This window comes from Grus americana, chromosome Z, assembly GCF_028858705.1.
Source record: "Grus americana isolate bGruAme1 chromosome Z, bGruAme1.mat, whole genome shotgun sequence".
Classification (NCBI taxonomy): domain Eukaryota; kingdom Metazoa; phylum Chordata; class Aves; order Gruiformes; family Gruidae; genus Grus; species Grus americana.
In genome coordinates, this window is record NC_072891.1 from 2,690,107 (window position 1) to 2,702,842 (window position 12,736).

The window sequence follows — 12,736 nt, forward strand, 5'->3', positions numbered from 1 at the left end:
TAAACATAAATGTATTTCAAATATTTCTGAAATACCGTGTAAATGAACAGTTCCAGTCTTTCACATACAGAAATTACCAAGACCGGTGTGCTAACAGAAGCTTGTTTTTGATAACACAAGCTGGAATTATTAATTCAAGACCATACAAGCCTCACAGAGTTTCCAATCTTTCTGGCCTCAACTGGTTTTGTTTTTTTTAAGCACCACTAGGTGCCAACAAACCCAACTTTTTCTTCTTACATACCCACAGCGAGCTATCCTGTGAGTCTGTGCTATCCTGAGTCTGGTGTAGATACACCATTGCACTCTATTTTTTTATTTTAATAAACAGACAAGCCTTGCCTACCCAAGCATGACACAAAACAGGCACACACTAGCTGGCTTCATCACTTCAGTAATGATAAAGCAGTCTAAAATTATTACATTAGGCAAGTAGCAACTATAAATGTGTCTCCCACTGAGACTTTTACTTAAAGCAAACTTTCCCTACACCCGCCACCCTGTAGCACTGCAGTAGGTGCTTTGCAGATCAAGGGGGAAGGAGGAATTTCCATTTTACATCGGCAGCATCCCAGCACGTACATGTGCGGAGGAAGGAGCAAAGAGACGAGGCTGAGCGATGCAGTTCTGCACAGCAGCTCAGCACCTCTGACTCCCTGAGCTGACCAGATGCTGTTGGGGGAAGTTAGCAGAAAATGGTGGTAATGGTATTTCAAGTTCCTTCCAGCAAAGTGCTGAGCTGTCATTTTAAAGGACGTTTCTAAGGTACCTTGAGATCTGCAGATTAAAAAGAACAATCATATGGGAAGGTGTTACTAATAAAATGTTTGGTAGTGGTGAGCGGGTCATTTTGGAAGCATATCAAAACTACTTTTCTTCCCTTTTATTCTGAGGCAACCAGGAGAAAACTTAATACATCTAAGCAGAGTAAGTTCACAACTTGAGGCACGCTTAGGTGAGTACAATGAGAATAATTTCAGAACACCTTTGTAAAAAGAGCATATGTTCTCTGAATTACTGTAACTTACAATATTAGCAAGCTTCTTGCAGCACAACTAGAAAGCAGGACTAAATTGTTTGGTACTGGAGTCTTGGTTCATGAAAGCTCTTACCACACAACATCAGAGAGCTATTTTCTTATACATTAATGGATCTGATTGAAATATCTTTCTTAAGCATCAGAAAGTCCATTATCTTGTACTGTGGAAACTGCAGCAGCAGTATTTTTGGCCTACTCTGAGAAGATGCATTCACATTGTTGATTTTATTCCATTTGTCTTACTGGGAGGGCTCCTGGTAGTAAAGGTAAGTGCATCTATGTATGCGGGACAAAGGCCTTATCCTGCAGAATCCTCAGAAAGATTGCAGAAATAAACAGAAAAACACCGTTGCTTTATCATGGAGAACTGGAACATCTCTGTATTAGAGCTGGTTTTTTTCAGTTCAAAAATACAAAAATACGGATTTTTTTTTGGATATAAGTTAAGATAGAAGCAAAGATGTTCTCAACTACTGTTGCACACTTACAAAAGGGAATTCTTCTTGGGAGAGTAACTCAGCAATAAGCACGCGGAAACTGAGCTGCTTGCTAATTCAGTGTCAATCAGGTGAAGCGTAAGCCTGTCAACAACTTATAAACCTCGGTGTGCACTACAGTTAGGACTTTATAAACAAAAAATCCTGCTTAAATTACAGAAGAATCTGAAAAACTATCCATACACAATTAGTCACCAGCTCAAGTAACAGCAAAGTGCTCCTTCTGTTGCAATAAAGGTGCTGCCACCAGTAGTAAAGATGAACATTCAATTAGTACTCACTCAGGCACGGCACACTACCACGCATTTTGACAGCTTCTTCCTTAGTTTGCAGAAGAAAAAGCTTCAAATCTTCTCTGCACTCATGCTGCTGACTCATAACGCTACCGCACAGGATTATCAGAAGTTTTGTCCTGGGACTGTAACACACACTTTCTCTTAAAATACATGCTCAGACTAAATTTCTATAGACCTGACCACGTCTGATAGAGCCAACACCACGTTAGACACTGCTGGCTGCGCAGATATGTGAATTACTTGCAGAGTTTCACATCCCGCACAGTTCTTTGCATTACCCATGCGTATATACACACATATAGAAAATTTCCCTTTGCTTTTCACTACTAACGTTTTGGAATTAAGAACACAAAGATACCAAATAATTATTAACTTACTTGGCTGCAAAATTGTCCTTTTCTATCAGCCCTTTATCAACAGTGCTGTATGGTTTTGGGTTTCTTCAAGCAGTTTAGGGATTCGTGCCATTACACACCACGCCGAGTGGCTCAGAGATTTAGCTAGTACCACTTAACGTTACGGTGCAGCAAGGCCAAGAGGAGCACGCAACCTGTGACGGCGGCATTTCAAACAGCCACTTCTTTTAACAAATAGCTGAGACAAAAACCCAAGGACCACAGAGCCCAGCTCTAAAAATATCAGGCAGCCTGACTGTGTTTCCTCTTCCAACACCTCACCGGCAGCTCTGCTACTTCCCAACTTTTACTCTCTAGTTTTTAGGGCCGCATCATAAAAGTTCATGGCAGGTTGAAAGTCGGCATGGGTACCAGTGGCCAACGCTGAGGAGCTGCAGATACAGCCGTACCCTGAATGTGGCAAATTTGCGGGAAGCGTCCTCCCAGACTTGACCCGAGGAGCTGCCACAAACAAGAGAGGTTGTTCTCAGAGGGTGGCAGCTGAATTTATCACCCATTTTGACAGCTGGTAAACACGCACCCATGCACGGCTTAGGCAGCTCACGTCCGGTTTCCTCCGAAGCAAAAAAGCCGCCCTTGGTGTTTTCCACCTGCCGCCGGGGCCGGCCGGGCCGAGGGCAGAGTGGGCCGCAGCGGGCGGGCGGCCTCCGCTGCCCCCGAGGGGGACTCCCCGCAACAGGCCGAGCTCCGGGGCCTCCCAACAAACGGGGCGGGGGGAAGCGAGCTGCTGCTTTAGTGCGACTTCAGCTGGCCCCAGGAGACCGGACCGAGGGACACGGAGCTCCCTCCATCCTCCTCCCCGCTCCCGGGTGGGCCTCGTGCCCCCTCACGGCAGGTCGGGGCTGGCCCCACGCCCGGGCCCTCCCGGCTCCGGTCCTGCCCACCGCACACCTCCGGGAACAGCTCGGTGGCACACTCGGTCAGGACACGAGGCGAACGCCCTCTCCTCACCCTGGCAACACGCAGGCGGCAGGCCGGGGGAGATATTTCAAAGCGGGGAGGCACTCGAGGAGGAAAGGCAGCAAGGGTCGAGGCTCTGGAGAAAACGCCCCCAAGATACGGGTTTGTAAAGAGACAGAGGCCTTTCGTACGCCATTGCAATTGTAAAATTGTTACCAGAACGGGATCTACCTCCTCCTGCGGCTGCTGCCCTCTGAGTGATGCTGGCCGAGGACCTGTTTCTATTGTGCAACAGCAGCTCCCATCCGCCAGTGGATCCCGTCCACCTCGAAACCCACCACTGAATGGAGCAAACAAGCGGGCACGAGGGAGGGACACCCCGGAGGGCGGAGTGTTTCCCATGACTGACAACCCGAGACAACCAATGAAAAGGAAGCCGGCTCGCCGGCTGATGGCCGTGCTCAGCCAATGAACCTTCTTTTCCGCAACTCCCCGCCCTAACAGGGGGGGAACCGGGCCAGGCACAGCCGGGTGCGGCCTGTTATATGTTAATTAGGCCAGGCGCGACGGCGAATCACGGTGGAGGGGCGGGGCGCGGAGCATGGCGCCCAAGAGCGGCGGTCCAGAAAGGGGGCGGGGCGAGGAGTTGTGTGAGGGGACCGGGGCTGTGAGGGGACGGGGGAGCGTGAGGGGACGGGCAGTGTGAGGAGACCGGGAGCGTTAGGGCGGCCGTGTAGTACTCAGGATGGTCGGGGGACCGCGGCTCCTGAGGGGCGGCACGGTGGGGAGGAGGGCGAGGTAGGAAAGGCAAAGCAGGAGGAAGGTAGCAGAGAACAGGTCTCTTGGTGGCGGGGGGCCGGGTTTCCCCCGGGTATAGTTACTTGAAGCAAGATGGACGCTGCTTCCCAGTGGTCGGGGCAGCAGTGCTAGATCCCCTACACAGATTAAGGCTCCTCAGAACACCCGAGGTAACACCACTGAGGAGTTAACCTCTGTCTCGTGTTGTCATACAGAGCCTGAAGGGCTGGAATACCTGTAATGTACAACACGTTGGATTAAAACACAAGACTTGTAAAGCTGCAGGTCAGCACTAAAATTGCCAGGCCCAGAAAAGAATCGTGCTCTGAAAAAGCATCACTTTTCATAATAATATAGGGCTGTTCTTAATGTCCTAATGCTGCTCTCACCTTGAAATGATTCTTTTCCCCAGCTAAGCTTTCGCAGTGTTTGGAGAGGTAAGCTACAACGGTATGAAACGTGATTGCTCATCTCATCTCAGACTTCGTCCGTCTCCTCTCCAGCCCAAATTCAGAGATGTTTCCCAATGTTGCAAATTGTGAGGCTGTTAATTCTCTTCTGGCACTTAACGTGATTTATATTGTTAGATGTACGGATGAGCACTGTGCAGTTAAAAAGAAGCAGAGTTGCTATAGTAACAAATACATAAACCCACTTAATCAGAACCTCCTCTTCTAATCAGGATTTTGAGGCCTGTCATGAAGTGCATATTCTGCTGCTTTCCTTCCCGTCAGCATGACTGTGATGGCTTTGAAACATTACTGAATAATGTGGTGCTGCACCTACGAACAAAGGAGATATTGCTAAAATAGTATGCAAGGTCATGACTTTGGGCCTGGCTAAAAATAGCCTAAATTAAAGGCATTTAAAAACATGAGACTTCATACCTGAATAGCATAAATCAGTATTGCTATAAATCCATGTCACTTTAGACTGGTTGAGGATCTTGCCTAATATATCTAATGAACAGTTAACGCCTTGCTGAAATCCACGCTTCCTTGTGAGAGAACCGCTGTCTATAAAGCTGTGTTGTAATTAGTCCCAGAAGGGAAAAACCTCCGCCCCAGGGAATGGGAATTGGCAGGGCGGCAGGGTCTGAAACTCCCAGCAACAATTTTTAATAAGGAGAGCTTTCATTCCTAGACAGCACACCCACTACTTTAGCACCAACGTTTTCTCCCAGCAGCTCTTTGGTATCGGTTACATTCATTTGCAAATCTAGACTCCCAACAAAGTTTTTCCCAGCGACAGGTCATTGTGGAGAGGAGGTCTGGACCAGGCTTTGTGCCTTAACACAACCCCAGTCTTGCATAGGCAGCAGCAGCAGCAGGAGCAATGCTTCTGCCTGATGATCCAAACTTGGCTTCTTCTGAGACAACGGGGGTGCTTTACATCTGATCTATACCTGATCAGGACCCTCCTTTCTCAAGCCTGTTCATCTCATGCTACTGCATAGCCACTGAGTGAATGTTACATTTATAGCTGATTCATGCAACCGCCTGTGCTATCAAACAAGAGAAGCAGTCATTTCTTCTTCCTCCTGAGGACTTTTAACACCATATTTGGTCCTCAACACAGAAGAGTTTCTTTTGGCGCACATGATGTTGTTGCTTTGCTGTTGCCAAGAGAAGTACTGGGAGCCCTTGGCATTCCTCAACCCCTTAAAGCCAACTGTCACGGCTCTGCTGTCCCTCTTGGCTGTACAGGACCAGCCCCAGGCAGTTTCACAGCTCATTTGCTACAGGGCATGAATTCATTCAGAAATGTTTAATATGACAGGAGAATATTTGATTATCGTAGTGGATTTCCCACACGTACAGGCCATTGCATTTTACTGGGGTTCCTCTTCAGAAGGTTTGTGCCGAAGTAAAATGCATCTCCCCAAAGTCATCCAATCGCAGTTTGAAGGTATACATCAAGGTGCTTACATCACTCATGCTTCTAAAACTGTGCTGTATTTCCTGCTGGAGTTTTCCTGGACTTTTGATCATTTGCTGCTGGTTCTGTCTCTGCTAAATCCTGGAGTTGGATACTTCCTGTTTCATTTTTCTCATGATAAACCTTACAGACTGTAACTGAGTCTGTCTGATAAATCAAACAGAAGACTTTTGTTTTCCATCCTTGGGATAATTTTCTCTCTCCTTCCTGTAACATTTCCAGTTTTTCAAACTATCCTATTTAAAGCAACATCAGCAGAGCTGGACTCGGTGTTCTTGGTTTTTATATCACTGATTCTTAATGTTAATTTAAAGAAAAAACACTTCTCTGCTCTAGACACTTAGATCCAGAGCTGTTTTCCTTCCCTCCATAGTGCTGCCTCAACACCTACACTGTCACTCCCATAAATACACTGACAATGTAGCTATGTATACACAGCTACTGAACAAATAATTATTTCATAGGATCATAGGATATCCTGAGTGGGAAGGGACCCATAAGGATCATCGAGTCCAACTCCTGGCTCCACACAGGACCAGCCGAATCAGAGCATATGACTGACAGCGTTAGCCAGACGTTTCTTGAACTCAGTCAAGCTCGGTGCCGTGACCACCTCCCTGGGGAGCCTGTTCCAGTGCCCGACCACCCTCTCAGTGAAGAACCTTTTCCTGATATCCAACCTAAACCTCCCCCGTCGCAGCTTCATGCCGGTCCCTCGGGTTCTATCCCTGGTCACCAGAGGGAGGAGATCAGCGCCTGCCCCTTCGCTCCCCTCCTGAGGAAGCTGTAGGCCGCGATGAGGTCTCCCCTCAGTCTCCTCTTCTCTAGGCTGAACAAACCAAGGGACTTCAGCCTCTCCTCATATATCTTCCCCTCTAGACCCTTCACCATCTTTGTTGCCCTCCTTTGGACACTCTCCAATAGGTTTATGACCTTTTTGTACTGTGGCGCCCAAAACTGCACGCAGTACTCGAGGTGAGGCCGCACCAGCGCAGTGTAGAGTGGGACAATCCCTTCCCTAGACCGGCTAGCAATGCCGTGCTTGATGCAGCCCAGGGTACGGTTGGCCTTCCTGGCAGCCTGGGCACGCTGTTGGCTCATGTTCAACTTGCTGGTGACCAAGACCCCCAAGTCCCTTTCAGCATGGCTGCTCTCCAGCGTCTCATCACCCAGTCTGTGTGTACAGCCAGGGTTGCCCCTTCCCAGGTGCAGAGTCCGGCACTTGCCCTTGTTAAACCTCATGCGGTTGGTGATTGCCCAGTTCTCCAGTCTGTCCAGATCTCTCTGCATCTATTTAAGCAGTGATGTTAGTTTTTATCTACCTCCAATCTCAGAAAATTTTACAGTACAGACCAGCAGACAAGCCATCTCTCAGGAAGAAAGTTTCCGCAGCTTGATAAAAACTGGCGTCTTCACCTTCCACTCTCTATTTCTGTTAAAAAGTGCTGAGGATTAACTATATGTTTAGACTAATCCTCGTATAGAGAGATGACCCTACCGAGTCTTCTCATTTACATGATGAGACTATAGCAGGAACTAGACAGTAAAGATGATTGTTACTTGAAGGCAAAGTTTGTGAAGAAAAATAGTATCTTTTATTACACCAATTCCACTAAAAGATATTACTTCACAAACCTTGCCTCTTTTACATCTTTAGAGCAACAATGCTAATTACCTTTACGCTGTTTCCATTATTTTGATTCTACTTCCGCCTAGCAATTTTATTCTATCTTTTAAAGTTTTTCTGCTTAAAATTTCTCACGTAGCGTTTTTGCAATCAAACGTGTCCAGACTGTTTTCTGGCTATAAGACCAGCTCACATCCATGCAGTTAAAGTGTTTCACCATCCAAACCTACGCTCATATGCACACCGTATTTTGGGACTAGTGTCTCCCATGCTAATTCCCATACTGTCTCCAGCAATTGTTTGAGAAAATGCTAGCTGGCCTGGTCCAGAACTACGGCTGGGATTGTGCCAACAATTTAACAGCGTAGACGAGAAAGCTCAAGCTCCTGGTGACATTTTGTGGCACTGTTAAATCTGTCTTGATTAAGGATGATGTTGCTAAAACACGTAGCCATACATGCCTGTAAGTCTTCCCAGTTTGGGAGCTTCGGCATGCACGGATACAGGTCCCTCCCCTCCCTTTTCTGTTGAATTCCTTTGTCAGTGACTCATGTAACTGTCATTGTACCTTAACAGGTCTGGCATTTGCTACTTTTTAATTTATGTTTTGCTTTCTCTGCTTTTGATCTGGAGCCTCTTTTTAGGCTGGTGACCCGTTTGACCTCAGATCATCACTTGCCTCTACTCTGCTGAGCTCCTGAACAGCCAGGGACATGGTGACAAAAGTCAAGGTGGTCTAACCAGGTGGTATTTCATCTTGCTTTTCCGGCTCTTCCTCAGCTTTCTGCAATTTTCAGTTTCTTCAATCTACCGGCAACACTGCCCCACGCTATTTTACTTATCCTGCCCAACGACCGCCTCCTCCCTTCTCATTTTTGCTCCATTAATACAGCCACACAGCAAACAGAAGATACGGTTGCAGTTTGCACAGGCTTACTGTACTGGAACTAACCCCACCACCATGGTGGGGCCAGAGGCAAGTGCACTGTAAAGGAAAAGCCGCCCAGCTCCTGCTTTACCCACTCGTACCACACAGATCTGCCTTCACCCGCGGAGGCCACAGCCTTTTTGGTGCCTTCATCCCCTTATAAATCTACCTTTCTGCTGGGAATCAGGGTAAACCCCTTCCTCTGCCCCACTGCTGTCAGTTGTTCTAGTTGCATTAAAATCAGGTAGATTTGTATGTGCTGTGGTCACAGCTCTCAGCTCCGGTGGCAGACACACAGTGACCTTGTCCTACACCATCCTCATAACTCAGAGCTTTCTTTCTTCCACAGATCACCTGCCCTACCTCTGCCCTTCTGACTCTTCTTCCCTGACATCATGTTTCTTGTCTTTCTTCTCAAGTGGCTGAGCTCCTCAGCTGTCTTGATGGAAGGACAGAAGGACACGGGGCCTGAACTGTGGCTGGCAATTTAGGCTCAGGAGAGAAACCCTGTGTCTTTAATGTGCCTCCTTTAACCGCAGAAGTAACTAATTCGTTTTCGTCAGGAGGCTTGAATGGTTTATCGCTCTGCTCCCTTTTGTGTGATTATCCAGGAGGGGGCTGGGGACTAACATAATCCTCACAGATACTCCATACTCGCAGCTCTGCAGTGAAAACAGCAAGTAAGGTGAAAGTGCAGCTTTGTTGATAGAATTGTGTTGACAATGGGCCTTACTCCAGTGCAGCGACGTCATTCAGGGGTTGCGTCTATCCACATCCCCAACCAGTGTAACCGTATCGGCACAAGCCTGCAGCATCAACTTGTGGCTTTCAGCCTGTTCATTCAAGCATGAAGTAAAGCAAGTACAGAGGGGAAGCACTGCCCTCTTCTGATCGCTCAGCATATATCAAGTTGGGATTGTCATGCCTTTATTTGCCCAAAGCAGGTATAAAAAGCACCAAAGACTTGACATTAAAATCCCAATGAGTTTAGAAGTCCTAAAGCCCCACTGACTTCTCTTAAAATGGAAAGAACTCTTACTCAGACACCTCAGGGGAGCGTCTAACCCCACCAGTAGGGGTTTGATGATGTTTCAGCTGAGTTTAAGATCTTGAAATCAGCATACAGCGCTTTTCTCTCTCTCGTCTAACACAGTGTGTATGTGTACCGCAAAATGAGAATGGACCTCACAGGGACTGAACAGAGCCAGTGGTGAGACTTGAAAGCTAAAGGAGGAGTCCCATCAGCATATGCACGCTGGATGACTCTTGCTTCTGCTTTTAATCTGATAGACACCTCACGCTCTCAGCTGGGGATCCCAGGCAATTATACTATTAACCTTCATAGGTCTCCAAATTGTACTGGCTTGAGAGGCCAAAGAATGAATTTTCTGTATTTGTTAGCACAATATCATCACCTCCACCCGACGTCTCTATGAGGCTAGCGAGGGCTAGCATCTAAACCAGTGCAAATCACTTAGTTTCCTACAAAAGAAGTGAGAAAAGAGCGTATGAGCTGACAAGCAGAGCACCAGCTTGGCACTAAAGAGAAACAGCTTTTGCTTTTGGAGCTAACATTTGCCTGCTGAACATTGCTGAGGGCAAAGCAATCCACGGGACTCTGCTAAAGCAGCGTTACAGCTGCTAACCCACAATGTTACATCGATGTCCTCAAGTCATCCAATGTGCACTCTCACCGGCCACATATTGCTAGCTGAACCATAAAATATAACTCCTCCTGCAGGTGAAGGTTGCTATTAAAACCATGATCAAGGAGAAACAATTGCATGATGAGTTTTTACATCTCATACAAACAATAAAAGCCATAAATCCTTTACATTGATTGTGCATCGTAGCACTTTCCAGAATGAGCAGACATCTGGATTTGTAACAGCGTCAGACATCTTAGTTATGAGATAGCCAGATAGAGAGTGATGAGCCAGCTACAAAACCTCCACTGTAAAGCGAGCTTTGGCATCTATTCAGAAGCTATTCTGTAGTTTAAATTACAGAGAACCTGACTCCATCAAGATTTCATCAGCACTGCTGTGAACGGAAGTCTCTGATTTTTGACAGCTTTCACAAAAAAGATTTTTCTCTTTTCTGAGAGCGAGAGAACTTGAGTTTCTTGAAAATTCTGACCTATTTAGCTAGTAAGGTTTTCTTCCAGTTTTGGCTTATTTTCCTCAATCTGAGGATGAGGTGGGCTGAGGCTGAATGAAGCCACTGCTTAAATGCACTTGAGGATAAAAGATGGCATGACCCAGAGCTGCAGAAGCCACAGGGCTTACCTCTGCTCTGAGCCTGCTGGCCAGAGGTCTAAAGGCAGCGTGCTGAAAGAAGAAAGCCATCAGGCAGCCATCACAGAAAGCTCTTAGGAACTATTTACCCATGGCAAATCTATATGGGCTATTCCCAACCACCTCTATCCTCTTCACGTGCTTGGAAATGGCTTCCAGGAGGAATTGCTCCTTTTTCTTTGCAGGACCTGAGCTTAGGCTGCCTGACCTGCAGGCTGGAGTGGTCCCTTCTGTCCTGAGGAGGGTTTTTGGGGGTCCCTTTGCACCCCTGCTGTTATTTAATGCCCTCATTTAATGCACTCCCAGGGCTGCTCCTCCACCGCTCCAGGAGTCAGTTGAAGACTGACTCATCGGGGAAACTGCCAGCAGAAGCTGTTAGACGCTATCAGAAGCAAAAGCCTCCAGATGCCAACCCTCACAGCAGCGCTCCCCAGAGAAAGCGCGTGGCCAGGCCTGGAAGTGGGCATGCAGGACTGCAATCAGTGTGTATTTTCTGCATGATTGAGCCCAGGAGAATCAGTTCATTACTCCTTCAGTCGCAGTCATTCCCCTCAGCTCCTGCAGACTGCAAATTGCAGCCACCGGAGAATACTCACAGCTGTACCTGTTGCTTTTTGGATACTTTACTTTCCAGCACTTCATACAAAAGCCTGAACAACAAGACAGTGTACTTTTACAACTGCTGATAAACTCATGTGAATGCAAGCTGCACGTTATCACTCTCCCAAATATCTGGGTGGGTTGAGCAAACTCGTGGCAGCACCAGGTTACTGTTCAGAAATATTTGGACTTCTTATTTTGAGCTTCCCCCAACAGATCACATGCTTCTGTCTATGAGAGAAAAAGCAGTCTCCCACATAATTTTTTAAATATTGCTACAAAGCATGAGCCTCTTGGGTTTTAAAAGCCAACTCATTTAGCAGGTACACCTATCAGTTCTGTCCCAGGTGGGAAGAGGTTACTCCCTGCCTTCTTTGTCAGAAGGTGCAGTGAAGAGACTATCCAAGCTGAAGATGGGGTTTTATATTTTTTAGACACATGGATACAATCCAGGTGGCCTCAGGTCAGCACAAATAGTGTAATTTCCTTTTCTATTCTAACCTCTGTTACTTAAATACCAACCCAGGCGAACAAAGTGCTTAGCCACACGCATGTGTGACCCCATTGACTTAAATGACTCTACTGACCTGCTTGATGATGATGTGCTTAAATGCTTTGCTGGAGAAAGCCTACCGGATGCAATTCAGCAAGACAAAGCACCTCCTGGCTTCATTCGCCAGAGTGGGGAACACTCACCACCCCACAAGCCACTCCTCACTGCTCACACGTATGACAAATAGGTGTGATCCCATTACTTCTCCCTGCAGGAGGGAAAGCTTGATGTCAAATCACCAACCACTGGTAGACCCTTGCTTTGCAGCTCTGCTGCACATCCTGAGTACTAAAAATGGAAGTCTGCTGGAGGATAAGCTCTCACTCCGGGTGGTGGCATCAGATTGAGTCCCCTGTGGGGTTGATCTGTAGGGTTTAATCCAGGCAGTGAATTAGAAAGGCCAGGAACCCCACTTTTATCAGCTCTCCTGCAGAGGGCGGTCCGTCCTCATCTAACAGCTCACAGCTCCAGGAGCTGCACAACTCTGAAGTCAAACAGACTTTTAACCAGGAAACACAATTCTTCCCACTTGCCCAGTGAATGAGAAAGAGCTGTCCTCTGGAGCGACAGCCCCGGCTTGGGGACATCCTCCCGAAGGAGACCTTTGTCTGGCTGCGGTTCCGCACCCTGGACACCCTAGATGCAAAGAGGCCTCCAGTAGCTGGTGGGAGTCCCTGAATCCACCAGTCAGCTCCGCTTCTTCCATCTGCCTGCTCAGCTCCCTAACCCCTCAACTTCCTCTCTCCCACGGTTTCTCCCTCCACCCCTTCTTTTCTCAATTCATCTCCTCAAAGAGCAGATCCTGGCTTACAAACATCCTGGCAAACAGTTCAGCAGACCCAGCAGG

The 12,736-nt window shown here is 47.3% G+C and overlaps 1 protein-coding gene across 7 annotated transcripts in view; it reads right to left on the reverse strand.

The window, feature by feature from the left end:
• Positions 1-4,461, reverse strand: part of ME2 (malic enzyme 2) — a 36,586-nt gene extending 32,125 nt beyond the window's left edge. For 2 of the 7 annotated variants that reach the window (XR_008574595.1, XM_054808967.1), the window contains exon 1: positions 3,380-3,492. The gene's annotated coding sequence lies outside the window, so the exon portion shown is untranslated. Of the gene's footprint in view, positions 1-2,209; positions 2,692-2,768; positions 2,864-3,364; positions 3,517-4,335 lie in introns of those variants that run through there. The other 5 variants (XM_054808972.1, XM_054808968.1, XM_054808969.1 and 2 more) reach the window with 5 other exon arrangements.
• Between the last annotated feature and the right edge of the window lie 8,275 nt (positions 4,462-12,736).